We start from the raw sequence: 12,008 nt of genomic DNA on the forward strand, positions 1-12,008 counted from the left end.
AAACCACATGGTAATTTGAACAGAAGTTTAATATAAGAAATTATTAACTCTCATAGACAGTTGGAGTAATGACTAGAATTGGGTTAGGATAACTAAAGAATACTGGAATAGCAGACATAGGGAGCAGTTACCATCCCTAGGGCTGAGATAGAGCATCCAAGGAAGAGCCTCTCTACCACTCTGGGCTAAGATCCAGATCTTGTTGGAGAGCATGCAGTTCACTGGATGGTGGAGGAGTTTGCTGAGGTGGTGTGCCAGTAGGACTCACTGAGAATGTGCTTTCTGGGAGCTGGAGAAAGCTGTCCATCGAGAGATGGTTCACCTCAGAACCTACTACCAAGCTTTCCAAGGGCTGCTAAAGGAAGGCTTCTAAAGGGAGGTGCCATACTTCAGAAATCATTGCAAAGCCATCCAAGGATGAGCCATTCATGGGTGGTGCCAGATGCTGTTAGCTCCAGGTACTGCTGACCCTCGTGTCCTTTGGGAGCTGAGCACTACAGAAGTCACCTTAGAGGGCACTGAGGGAAGCTATTCACGGGGATGTGTCATACATTATTGACCCATAGTACTATATATAGTATAGGAGAAATATGTACAGGTTGCAAAGCAGGCAGTGAAGGGTGGATTTGGATGTGAGAGGCACTAAATTAGTAACTGGAGCACCAGCCATTACATATTTATTTCTGTTAATTCTATATCAAGGAAGTAACCTAAATTAGAAATTTTGTGGGTATCTTGTTTCACAACTACGTACTGATTACAATAAATGCTTTCATTTTAATGTCGTTTTATTAATGACCCAGAGGTATATAAATCAAATTTATATATGACTCAAAGCTGGAAGAGCTAGCCAACAAATGGTGGGTAATGGCACATAGTGGGTATTCCAATAAATATTTGTTAGATGAATTGTTAGGTAAATGGATAACTGTATTATCCTTTAAAAAGATTTCAAAAGACTCAAATCAACTTTTGACATTTTAATAAATTTTCAAAAATTAATTCCAAGTAATAGGATGGAGGAGGAGTATAGGAGATTTTTATGACAATTCTTTAAAAAGATAGAAGGATTTTAGGTGACTCTAAGCTCAAAATGAGCTAAATGAAAGAAAGGGGGAAAAAAAAATCTAGGCAGATTCCAGATCTAGAAATGAGGTTAGTTTCTCCTTTAGAGATTCCTCTGGTAAAATGGTAGTATCTTCCCATAGCTATCTTTTGATAAGAATTGTGAATCTGCTTTGGGGCTCAGTGGTAAATAGTTTAGTGATTGATTAGCATTATATGAGTGTGGGAGGGAGCAGTATCAAGTGAGATAATGGCTTCAATCTTGCCCACTGGTATGTCAACTTCTGCAATATTGTGTTCTATGCTGGATATCACATTTAAGGGTTAATTGAAGCAAATGTTTTTACTATTTTTAGAATTTTATGAAAGTCATGAGCTTTCTCTTGGAAGAATGCACATTGCATATATATGTAAAATTTTGTATGCAACTGCAAAAGCTTCATGGAATCTAGATTAAGAATTCTTGAGTTGGAGGATATAGGAAAACATACCTAAATAATAATTAATAGGAGCTACATTTAGTGAACAGTTCTATGGGCCAGTGCTCTACTAGGCAATAGCATATATAATATCTCCTTTAAGATGCAACAACAATATTGCAAAATGGATAGTATTACTTCCATTTTGCAATAGAGGTAACTGACAGTGAGAGACATTCTGTAATTCACTTAAAATCACACAATGGCACATCTGGAATTCCAGCTCAAGTACCTCTCACTCAAAGCTCATTGTTTCCGTTTTCTATAAAGGAACATATTTTGCATATAATGCTTAGTAAATGTTTGAACAGTAAATAAATGAAAAGCTTCCATGTGGAAAATAGCTTATTTTGTATTGCTCTGGAAGGAGTGCATGGGTAGAACTTATATGGAGTGATGTTTGATATTTGAAATTTATTTTTTGAAAAACCCTACTTTACTAGTCCTTTGCATTTACTTATTTGTTTGTCTCTTTTAAGACCTTGCTTTCACGTATAATTTCACATGACTTTCACCCTATGAGGAAGATAAGGTAGATATAATTACCACTGTTTTATAGATAATGACACTCAAACAAAAGGATTAAGTGATTTGCTCAAGGTCAGACAGCAAATTACGATCAGAGTTCCAGGTCTCCTCTAGTCATCTAGTCTCAGCTCCTTCAACCATGGTATTCTGCTTCTCAGAACATCTCACTGGAAAATGAGACATAAGACAATAACAGGGACGTGATATATTTAGGTGTGATACAGTCCACTTTGGCTGCCCAGATAAATGAAAACATCCATTTAGAAAGTCTAAATTAATTATTAATAATTCATATTTATATCGTCCCTACTGCTGTAAAGGAGTTCAGAGATGTACAGTTAAACGTCCTGACTCTTGGAATTGAAGAATATGACTTCTGAATCTTTGGGGGGAAAATTTCACACTAGGGCTCACTGGTAACAAAGGATTCCATAGGAGCTTCCCTGCTGCCTTTTTCTCTTCCTTCTACTACTATTCCTCCCAAGATTAGCAAAAGTTCCTTCTTCTTCCCTGTATTTACAAAGCAAAGTGCAAGGTTTCACAGGGTACCTTAGCTATGACCTAATTCCAGTGCTCGTGTTAATTACTCTAAGTGTTTTATGTGGAATTTTACAATTTACAGAGTTCTTTCATGTACATTGTGTCTATTGATCTTCAAACCACTCTGATAGGCAGAACAGACCTTGTTTATCCTGATTTTAGGAATAAAAAAATTGGGGTCCAGAGAGGTTGAAAGACTTCCACTAATCACACAGCTATATGTAGTAGATGCAGGGTTTAAGTCCACCTGCTTTTCTGCCTCTTTCCACTAACAGACCTGAGAGAAGAGAGTCCAATAAGTACAAATTGGAAAGTGGATGATTTTTGTAGTTAGCAGCAGCACTGAAAGCTTTCAGGACGACTTGGATCTGTTTTTTGAGCTACCTTCAATCTTGTTTTTTAGGACAGTCTGTTTACCTATTCTGGTATGGAGCAATCTGGTTTTCTTTGCTGTGTTCAGAACTTCTCTTAGGAAAAGTAAAGGGGACAAATTGTTCTCATGACAGTTCCAGGTTTTTGGATGGATCCAGAAGTTTTTTCTGAACCTGTCAAGTGCTCCCAATGATTGAGATTTTGGCTGGAGATGCTTTTGGCAGTTCACTCAAGTACAACCCTCTTATCTTTCCTCCCTCTGCTTGTTTTTGTCAAGTTAGGGCCCAACTTACATAGGTCTGACTATTTATTAGAGAGGGCCAAGAATGAAAACAAAAAGGGAATCTATTCACACTTTCAAAGGTAAACCACACTCCATTTGCTTTTTTTAAAAAATGAGATATTGACATATAACATTATATTAGTTTCAGGTGTACAACATAATGATTTGATATTTGTATATGTTGCAAAATGATCACAATAAGTCTAGTTAACATCCTTCACCACACATAGTTACAAAAATATTTTTTTCTTATGATGAAAGCTTTTAAGATCTACTCTCTTAGCAAATTTCAAATATAAAATATTCAGTATTATTAACTGTAGTTACCATGCTGTACATTACATCCCCAGGACCTATTTATTTTATAACTAGAAGTTTGTACCTTTTGACTTCCTTCACCCATTTTGCCCACTCCTACCCCTCACCTCTGGCAACCACCAATCTGTTCTCTGTATCTATGAGCTTGGTGTTATTTTTTGATTCCATATATAAGTGAGATCATATAGTATTTGTCTTTCTCTGTCTGACTTACTTCACTTAGCATAATGCCCGCAAGGTCCAACCGTGTTGTCACAACTGGAAAGATTTCATTGTTTTTTTATAGCTAAATAATATTCCATTGTGTGTATATATATATATATATATATATACACACCACATTTTCCTTATCCATTTATCCATTGATGGACACTTAGGTTGTTTCCATATCTTGGCTATTGTAAATAATGCTGCAGTGAACATGGGAGTGTATATATCTTTTTGAGTTAGTGTTTTTCACTTTCTTCAGACAAATACCCTGAAGTGAAATTGCTGGATCAAAGCTAGTTCTATTTTTAATTTTTTGAGGAACTGCCATACTGTTTTCCACAATGGCTGCACCAGTTTACATTCTCACCAGCAGTGCAGTGTTCCCTTTTGTCCACATTCTCACCAACACTTGTTATTTCTTGTCTTTTTGATAGTAGCCTTTCTAACAGGTGTGAGGTGATACGTCATCGTGCCTATTCACTTTTTTAAAGAAATTGTTATGATAGCTTCATTTCTTTGTTGTATTATTTTTCATAATAGCTTTATTAACAATAATTCGCATCCTATAAAATTCACCCTCTTAAAGTGTACAATTCAGTGCTTTCTAGTATATTCACAGAGTTGTACAACCACTACCACCATCTAATTTTAGAATATTTTCATTAGTCCAGAAAGAAACCAGCACCCATTAGCCTCCACTTCTCATACCCCTCCTTCAGTTCCTGGCAGCTACTAATCTACTTTTATCTTTATAGATTTACCTATTCAAATGGATTATATAATATGTTGTCTTTTGAGACTGGCTTCTCTCAGGTGGCATAATATTTTCAAAGGTCATCACTGTTGTAGCACGTGTGTTTCGTGATGTAACATGTATGTTGTAGCATGTATTATAACATGTACTCATTTGTTTTTATTGCCAAACAATATTCCTTTTGTATGGGTATACCAAATTTTGTCTATCCATTTATCAGCGATGGCCATTTGGGTTGTTTTAATTTTTTGGTTAATATGAATGTTGTTACTATAAATATTTATGACAAGTTTTTGTGTGGACATGTTTTTATTTCTCTTGTGTATATACCTAGGAGTGGAATTTCTGGGTCATATGATAACTCTATGTTTAACATTTTGAGGAATTGTCAATCTGTTTTTCAAAGAGGCTGGACCATGTTACAGTCCCATCAGCAAAGCACAAGGGTTTCAGTTTCTCTAGTCATCCTAAGCACTTGTTGTATGTCTTTTTTATTTTTTATTTCAGTCATCCTAGTTGGTATGAAGTGCTTTCTCATTGTGATTTTGACTTTCATTTCCCTAGTGACTAATGATGTTGAGCATCTTTTCAAGTGCTTTTGGCCGTTTGCATGTCTTCTTTAGAGAGATGTCTATTCAAATCCTTTGTTCACTTTTTACTTGGGTTTTTATATTATTGGTTTGTAAGAGTTCTTTATATATTCTCAATACCAGTATACCTTATCAGATATGTGATTTGCAAATATTTTCTTCCATGGAGTCTGTGGATTGTCATTTTGTTTTCTTGGTGGAGTTTTTTGGAGAAAAATATTTGATTTTTTTTTTCTAAGTCTAATTTATTTATGTTTTCTTAGGAAACAATTGCCTGGAGCTGGCCCCATGGTTGCGTGGCCCCCGGGTTCGGATCCTGGGCGCAGACATGGCACCATTCATCAGGCCATATTGAGGTGGTGTCCCACATGCCACAACTAGAAGGACCCACAACTAAAATATACAACTATTTGCTGGGGGGATTTGGGGAGAAAAAGCAAAATAAAAAAAAAAAATGAAACCGTTGCCTAACAAAAAGTCATGAAGAAATAATTCTATGTTTTCGTCTAGGAGTTTTATAGTTTTAGTCCTTACATTTCCGTCTGTGACCCTCCTTGAGTTAATTTTTATGTATGGTGTGTGGTCGGAGTTGAACTTTGTTCTTTTGTATGCAGATAACCAATTGTCCCAGCACCATTTGTTGGAAAGATTATTCTTTCCCCTTTGAATAGTCTTAGCACCCTTGTTGAAAATCAGTTGGGCTTATTTCTGAACTCTCAATTCTATTCCATTGATTTATTGTCTAGTCATTTGCCAGTACTATGCTATCTTGATTTCTGTAGTTTGGTAGTAAACTTTGAAATTAAGAACTATAAATTCTCCAATTTGATTCTTAGTCAGGATTATTTTGGCTATTTTGGGTCCCTTGCATTTCCATATAAATTTTAGGATCAATTTGTTAATTTCCGCAAAAAGGGAGATGGGATTTTGATAGAGATTGCTCTGAATTTGTAGATAAATTTTGTGAGTATTCCCGTCACAGCATGTTAAATCTTCAGATCCATGAACATGGATGAATTTCTGTTTGTTTAGATTTTCTTTGAACAGTGTTTTATAGTTTTCAGTAAACAAGTCTTGCACTTCTTTTGTTAAATCTAAGTGTTTAATTATTTTTGATGCCATTGTAAGTGGAATTGTTTTCTATTTTTGTGTATGTTTGTGTGAGGCTAACATCTGTTGCCGATCTTCCTCTATTTTATGTGGGATGCCACCACAGCATGGCTTGACGAGCAGTGCTAGGTCCGCACACAGGATCCAAACCTGTGAACCCTAGGCTACTGAGGCAGAGTGAGCAAACTTAACCACCATGCCACTGGGCTGGCCTCTGGAATTGTTTTCTTAATTTCATTTTTGGATTCTTCATTGTTAGTGCCTGGAAATACAATTGATTTTTACATATTAATCTTGTATCTAGTACCTTATGGAAATTTTTTATTTGTTCTAGTAGTTTTCTTTTTTGGTGCATTCATGAGGATTTTTTTATATTAAAAATATGCTAATAGAGGTAGTTTAAATTCTTCCTTTTCAATATGCATGACTTTTATTTCTTTTTCTTGCCTAATTGCTCTGCCTAGATCCTCCACTACAATGTTGAACAGAGGTGGCAATAGTAGACATCTTTGTCTTATTCCTGATCTTAGATGGAAAGTATTCTGTTTTTCAGTATTAACTATGGTGTTAGCTGTGGGTTTTTCATAGTTGCCCTTTTATTACATTGAGGAAGTTCCCTTCTATTCCTGGTTTGTTGAGTATTTTTCCCATGAAAAACTGTTGGATTTTGTTAAATGGTTTTTGTGCAAATATTGAGATGATCATGCAATTTTTGTCCTTTATTCTATTAATATGATACATTACCTTCATTGATTTTTAGATCTTAACCCGACATGCATTCCTGGAATAAATCTCACTTGGTCATTGTGTATAATCGTTTTTATATGTGGCTGGATTTGGCTTGTGATATTTTGTTTGCTCTTTATTCGTAAAGGATCTTGGTCTATAGTTTTCTTGTGATGTCTTCTGTCTGGTTTTGGTATAGGGTAATATTGACTTCATAAAATGACTTGAAAAGTGTTCCCTCTGCTTCTGTTTTTTCGAAGAACTTTTGAAGGATTGGTATGAATTTTTCTTGAAACGGTTGATAGAATTGACCAGTAAAACCATCTGGGCATGGGCTTTATTTTATAGGAAGTTTTTAACTTACGAATTTCGTCTCTTTACTTGATATAGGTTTACTCAGATTTTCTCTTTATTCTTAAGTCACTTTCAGCAGTTTGTGTCTTTCCAGGAAATTTTTCACTTTATCTAGGTTATTCAGTTTTTTGGTATATAGTTTTTCCTGGTATTTTAATCCTTTTTATTTCACTAAGATTGGTAGTAATGTCCTCTTTTTCATTCCTAATTTTCATAATTTGATTCTTCTTTTTTTCTCCTTAGTCTAGCTAAAGGTGTGTTAATTCTGTTGATCTTTCAAAGAACCAGTTATTGGTTTTGCTGATTTTTTAAATTGCTTTTTCATTCTTTATTTCATTTGTTTGCTCTGATCTTTATTATTTCCTTCTTGCTTTGGGTTTAATTTGCTCTTCTTTTTCTAACTTTTTAAAGAGGAAGTTTGCGTTCCTGATTTTAGATCTTTCTTCTTTTTGAATATAGGTGTTTACAGTTTTAAATCTCCTTAACCACTGCTTTAGTTGCATTCTGTAAGTTTGGTATATTCATTCACCTCAAAATATTTTCTAATTTATCTTCTGATTTCTTCTTTGACTCATTGGAATTTTAGGAATGTGTGTTTAAATTCGACATATTTGTGAATTTCTCACATTTCCTTTAGTAAACGATTTTCTAACTTCATTCTCTTGTGGTTTGAGAACATTGTCGATTCTGGAGAATGTTCCATATGCAGTTGATAAAAATGTGTGTTCTGCTGTTATTGAGTAGCATGTTCTATAGATGTCTTTTAGATCTAGTTCATTATAATATTGTTCAGATCTTCTATTTCCTTGCTGATCTTCTGTCTAGTTGTTCTATCTTTTATTGAAAGTGGGATATTGGAGTTCCTGACTATTATTATTGATGTGCCTATTTCTCCCATCATTTCTGTGAGTTTTTGCTTCATATATTTTGAGATTCTGTTGTTAGATACATATGTGTTTATCATTATTATGTCTTCCTGGTGGATTGATCCTTTTATTATTATTAAATGCCCCTTTGTGTATCTAGCAAACATTTTTATCTTAAAGTTTGTTTTGTCTGATGTAGTTTATTCACTCTAGCTCTCTTTTGGTTACTATTTGCATGGTATATAATTTTCATTCCTTTTATATGCAACTTATTTGTGTCTGTGAATTTAAATCGTCTCTTCTACACAGCATATATTTGGATCATTTTTAGAAAACAATTATGCCAATGTCTGCCTTTTGATTGGAGTGTTTAATTCAATTATATTGAATGTAATTTATGGTAAGGTAGGATTTATGCCTGACGTTTTGCTCTTTGTGTTCTATATGTCTTGTGTTATTCCCATATTTTTCCCATATTTTTCTGTTTGTGCTGCCTTTTGTGATAGATGTTTTCTAGTATACCAATTTAATTTACTTGTTTCTTTTACTACATATTTTTTTGAATTATTATCTTAGTTGTTGCCTTGAGGATTACAATTCTCATTTTAGCTTAAAACAATCTAGTTCAAATTAATACCAACTTAATTTCAATAGTATATAAAAACTTTGCTCTAACAATGCTCCATTCCCTACTTCTCCTTTGTGCTATTATTATTGTAAAAATTATATTTTATGTATTATAAGCTCATCAACATATAATTATTGCTTCATGCTGTTGTCTTTTAAATGAGAGAAGAAAAGAGTTACAAACAAAAACACATTTTTATGGTCTTTTATATCTACCTGTGTAGTTACCTTTATTTATGATCTTTATTTCTTTGTGTGGGTCTGAGTTACTGTCTAGTGTCTATTTACTTTAGACTTAAGGACTCCTGTTAATATTTCTTGTATGGCCGGTGACAAAATATCTTTTTTTTTTTAATCTGAAGTGTTTTAATTTCTCCTTCATTTTTGAATGATAATTTTGATGTTTATAGAATTTTGAGTTGGCATTCCATTTCTTCCAGCACTTTGAATATGTCCTACTGCTACCTACTGGGTTCCATGGCTACTGATGAGAAGTCAGCTGTTAATTTTATTGAGGATCCCTTGAATGTGATGAGTTGTTTTTTACTTCCTGCTTTCATTAGTCTCTCTTTGATTTTGGTTTTTGACATTTTGAGTATGATATGTTTAAGCATGGATCTCTTTGAGTTTGTCTTCTGGTGTTTGTTGAGCTTCTTGGTTGTGTAGATTGTTTTTAATCAAATTGGGAACTTTAGGCCACTTTTTTTTCAGATATTCTTTCTGTCACTTTCCATCTCCTTTCCCATATACATATCTTGGTATGCTTGATTGTGTCCTATAGGTCTTTGAGTCTCTGTACGTTTTTCCTCATTCTTTTTTCTTTCTGTTATTCAGACTGGCTAATCTCAATTGACTTATCTTTAATTTTGCTGATTTTTTCTTTTTGCTAGTCTGCTCATTCTTCTATTGAGATCCTCTAGTGGATTTTTTATTTCAGTTATTATACTTTTCAACTCCAGAATTTCTATTAGCTTTAAAAGAATAATTTCTGTCTCTTTACTGATATTTTCTATTTTATGAGGTATTGTTCTCATATTCTTTAATTCTTTGGACACCGTTCGTTTAGTTCTTTGAACATATTTATGATCATTTATTTAAAGTTTTTATTCAGTAAGTCTAACATCTGGACGTCCCAGGCATATTTCTATTGATTTCTTTCTATTGATTGCTTTCTTTCCCTCTGTGTATGGTCCATACTCTCCTGTTTCTTTGCATGTCTCATAATTTTTTGTTCAAAACTAAGCATTTAATGTAGTGTGACAGCTCCTGAAATCATATTCTCCCCTCTCATGTATTTGTTGTTGTTGCTGTTGTTTGTTGTTGTCTCTGTTTGTTTGTTAAGTGATTTTCTGGATTAATTCTGTAAAATCTGTATTTTTTTATTGTGTCTGGGTACTTAAGTCTCTGTTCAGTGGTTGAATGGTCAATGAAATTCAGTCTTTTTTTTTTAATTTTAATAAACTCTTCTTGGGTTGTTGCAAGCCTTCAGTTAATTTTCAGAGTTCTGAAAAAGTTGGTTTTGGCAATTGTTTCTAGTGTTTGCAATGCTTTTATAGAGGAGTGGATTTTCTGAGTTCTCTACTTCACTATTCCCGAAGTGCTTCCTTCTGCATTAATCCCTATTCATTTTTACCAAGGCTAATGGAAAAATGTAACTCCTTGAAGATTCCTAGCAGTACTTATCTCATATCAATTTTTCTGCAATGCTATTGAAGTATGTCGAGCTGAACATCAGATTGTCTTCTTATGAGCAGAGATTTTATTTTGAATTCATTTTTGTATGACATTATTCAAGAGTACTAACTATGTATCATTAGAAACAATGTTAGGCCTGGTGACTAAATTCTATTGCTCCCACCTGTGTTACTTCTCACTAATGTAAATATGCCTTCCTCAACCCTCCTGGGTCATCTTACAGCTATAATAATAAAATCTAAATGTAGCCACTATTTATAACTTGTCAGCAATTTAATTAAGTGCTTTACTTGCATTATCTCATTTGGTGTTCATAGTAACTTTACATGGTAAATCCTTTCTTTAGCCCCGTTTTACAGCAGAGGAAACTGAAGTTGGAAAGGTCAAGCAACTTGTCCAAGGTCACCCAGCTAGTAAGTAGCAAAGCTGATATTCAAACCCAGGAAGTCTCATTGCAGAGGCAAGATGTGCAGTGACTGCATTCTGCTGGTCTTTGCCTCACAGAGGTATCAGGAAATTGGAGGGTCTGGAAAGTAGAGGAAGACTAAACTGATCTCAGAGAGCTCTGCTGGTGGAGACATTTTTGGCACTATAAATGTATATTCTTCTTTGTCTTTGCAGATCTTTCCTTCAGAACTGCTATGAAGAATCTTTAGGGGTGCTTTGTTAATTAATCTGACCAGTTTCAGAGGGAAATCACAGACATTCTGGGCACATGGCTCAAATATCATAATTAAATTCTTTTTCAGATTTAAATGTAAAGATGGAGGTAAGGGATTTATAGACTCAGAGTATTTCTATTGGGTAGAATAATTATAGTGATTTTTGATAAAGAGAATTAAAATGCCAAGTTATATGCCTTTTACATAATAGATAATACACTATAAGAATGAATGAGAAATGTTTTATAGGGAATTTATAGGAAATATTTCAAAAAGTCAATTAAAAAATCAAGGTAAGTATATTTTTCTTGATTTTGTGATGTAATGGCTGTAAAAAAGTAGTTTATTTTTCCTAAGAAAATTATGGTTTTCTTAGTGATGTTTATAATCACAAATTCCTCAACTTGGAATTATGGTGTTAAATGTAACCATATTTAAATTTTTGAGGTAAAAATGCTACACTCTAGGAGCTATATAAAAATATTCCTTGGGCCAGTCCAATGGTGTAGTGGTTAAGTTCGTGTTCCCAGGGTTCACGGGTTTGGATCCCAGCCATGGACCTACACACTGCTTATCAAGCCATGCTGTGGCAGCATCCCACATACAGAAGATGGAGGAAGATTGGCACAGGTATTAGCCTAGGGACAATCTTCCTCAAGCAAAAAGAGGAAAGATTGGCAACAGATGATAGCTCAGGGCCAATCTGCCTCACCAAAAAAAAAAAAAAAGAAAGAAAGAAAGAAAAGAAAAGAAATTCTTGTACATATTATAGTCTTTTCATTCATTTTAAGGAAATAAAGCTAATTTACATAGCTCAGAGAAACAATGA

At 34.2% G+C, this 12,008-nt stretch overlaps 1 long non-coding RNA gene across 1 annotated transcript in view; it reads left to right on the forward strand.

Annotated features, from left to right (window-relative positions):
- LOC139079102 (uncharacterized) overlaps positions 1-11,279 on the forward strand; it is a 66,483-nt gene extending 55,204 nt beyond the window's left edge. The window contains exon 6 of the long non-coding RNA XR_011532411.1: positions 11,139-11,279. This is a non-coding gene — a long non-coding RNA (uncharacterized lncRNA). The remainder of the gene's footprint in view (positions 1-11,138) is intronic.
- Positions 11,280-12,008: the final 729 nt, after the last annotated feature.

Source organism: Equus przewalskii, chromosome 24 (genome assembly GCF_037783145.1).
Source record: "Equus przewalskii isolate Varuska chromosome 24, EquPr2, whole genome shotgun sequence".
In the NCBI taxonomy this organism is placed as follows: Eukaryota; Metazoa; Chordata; class Mammalia; order Perissodactyla; family Equidae; genus Equus; species Equus przewalskii.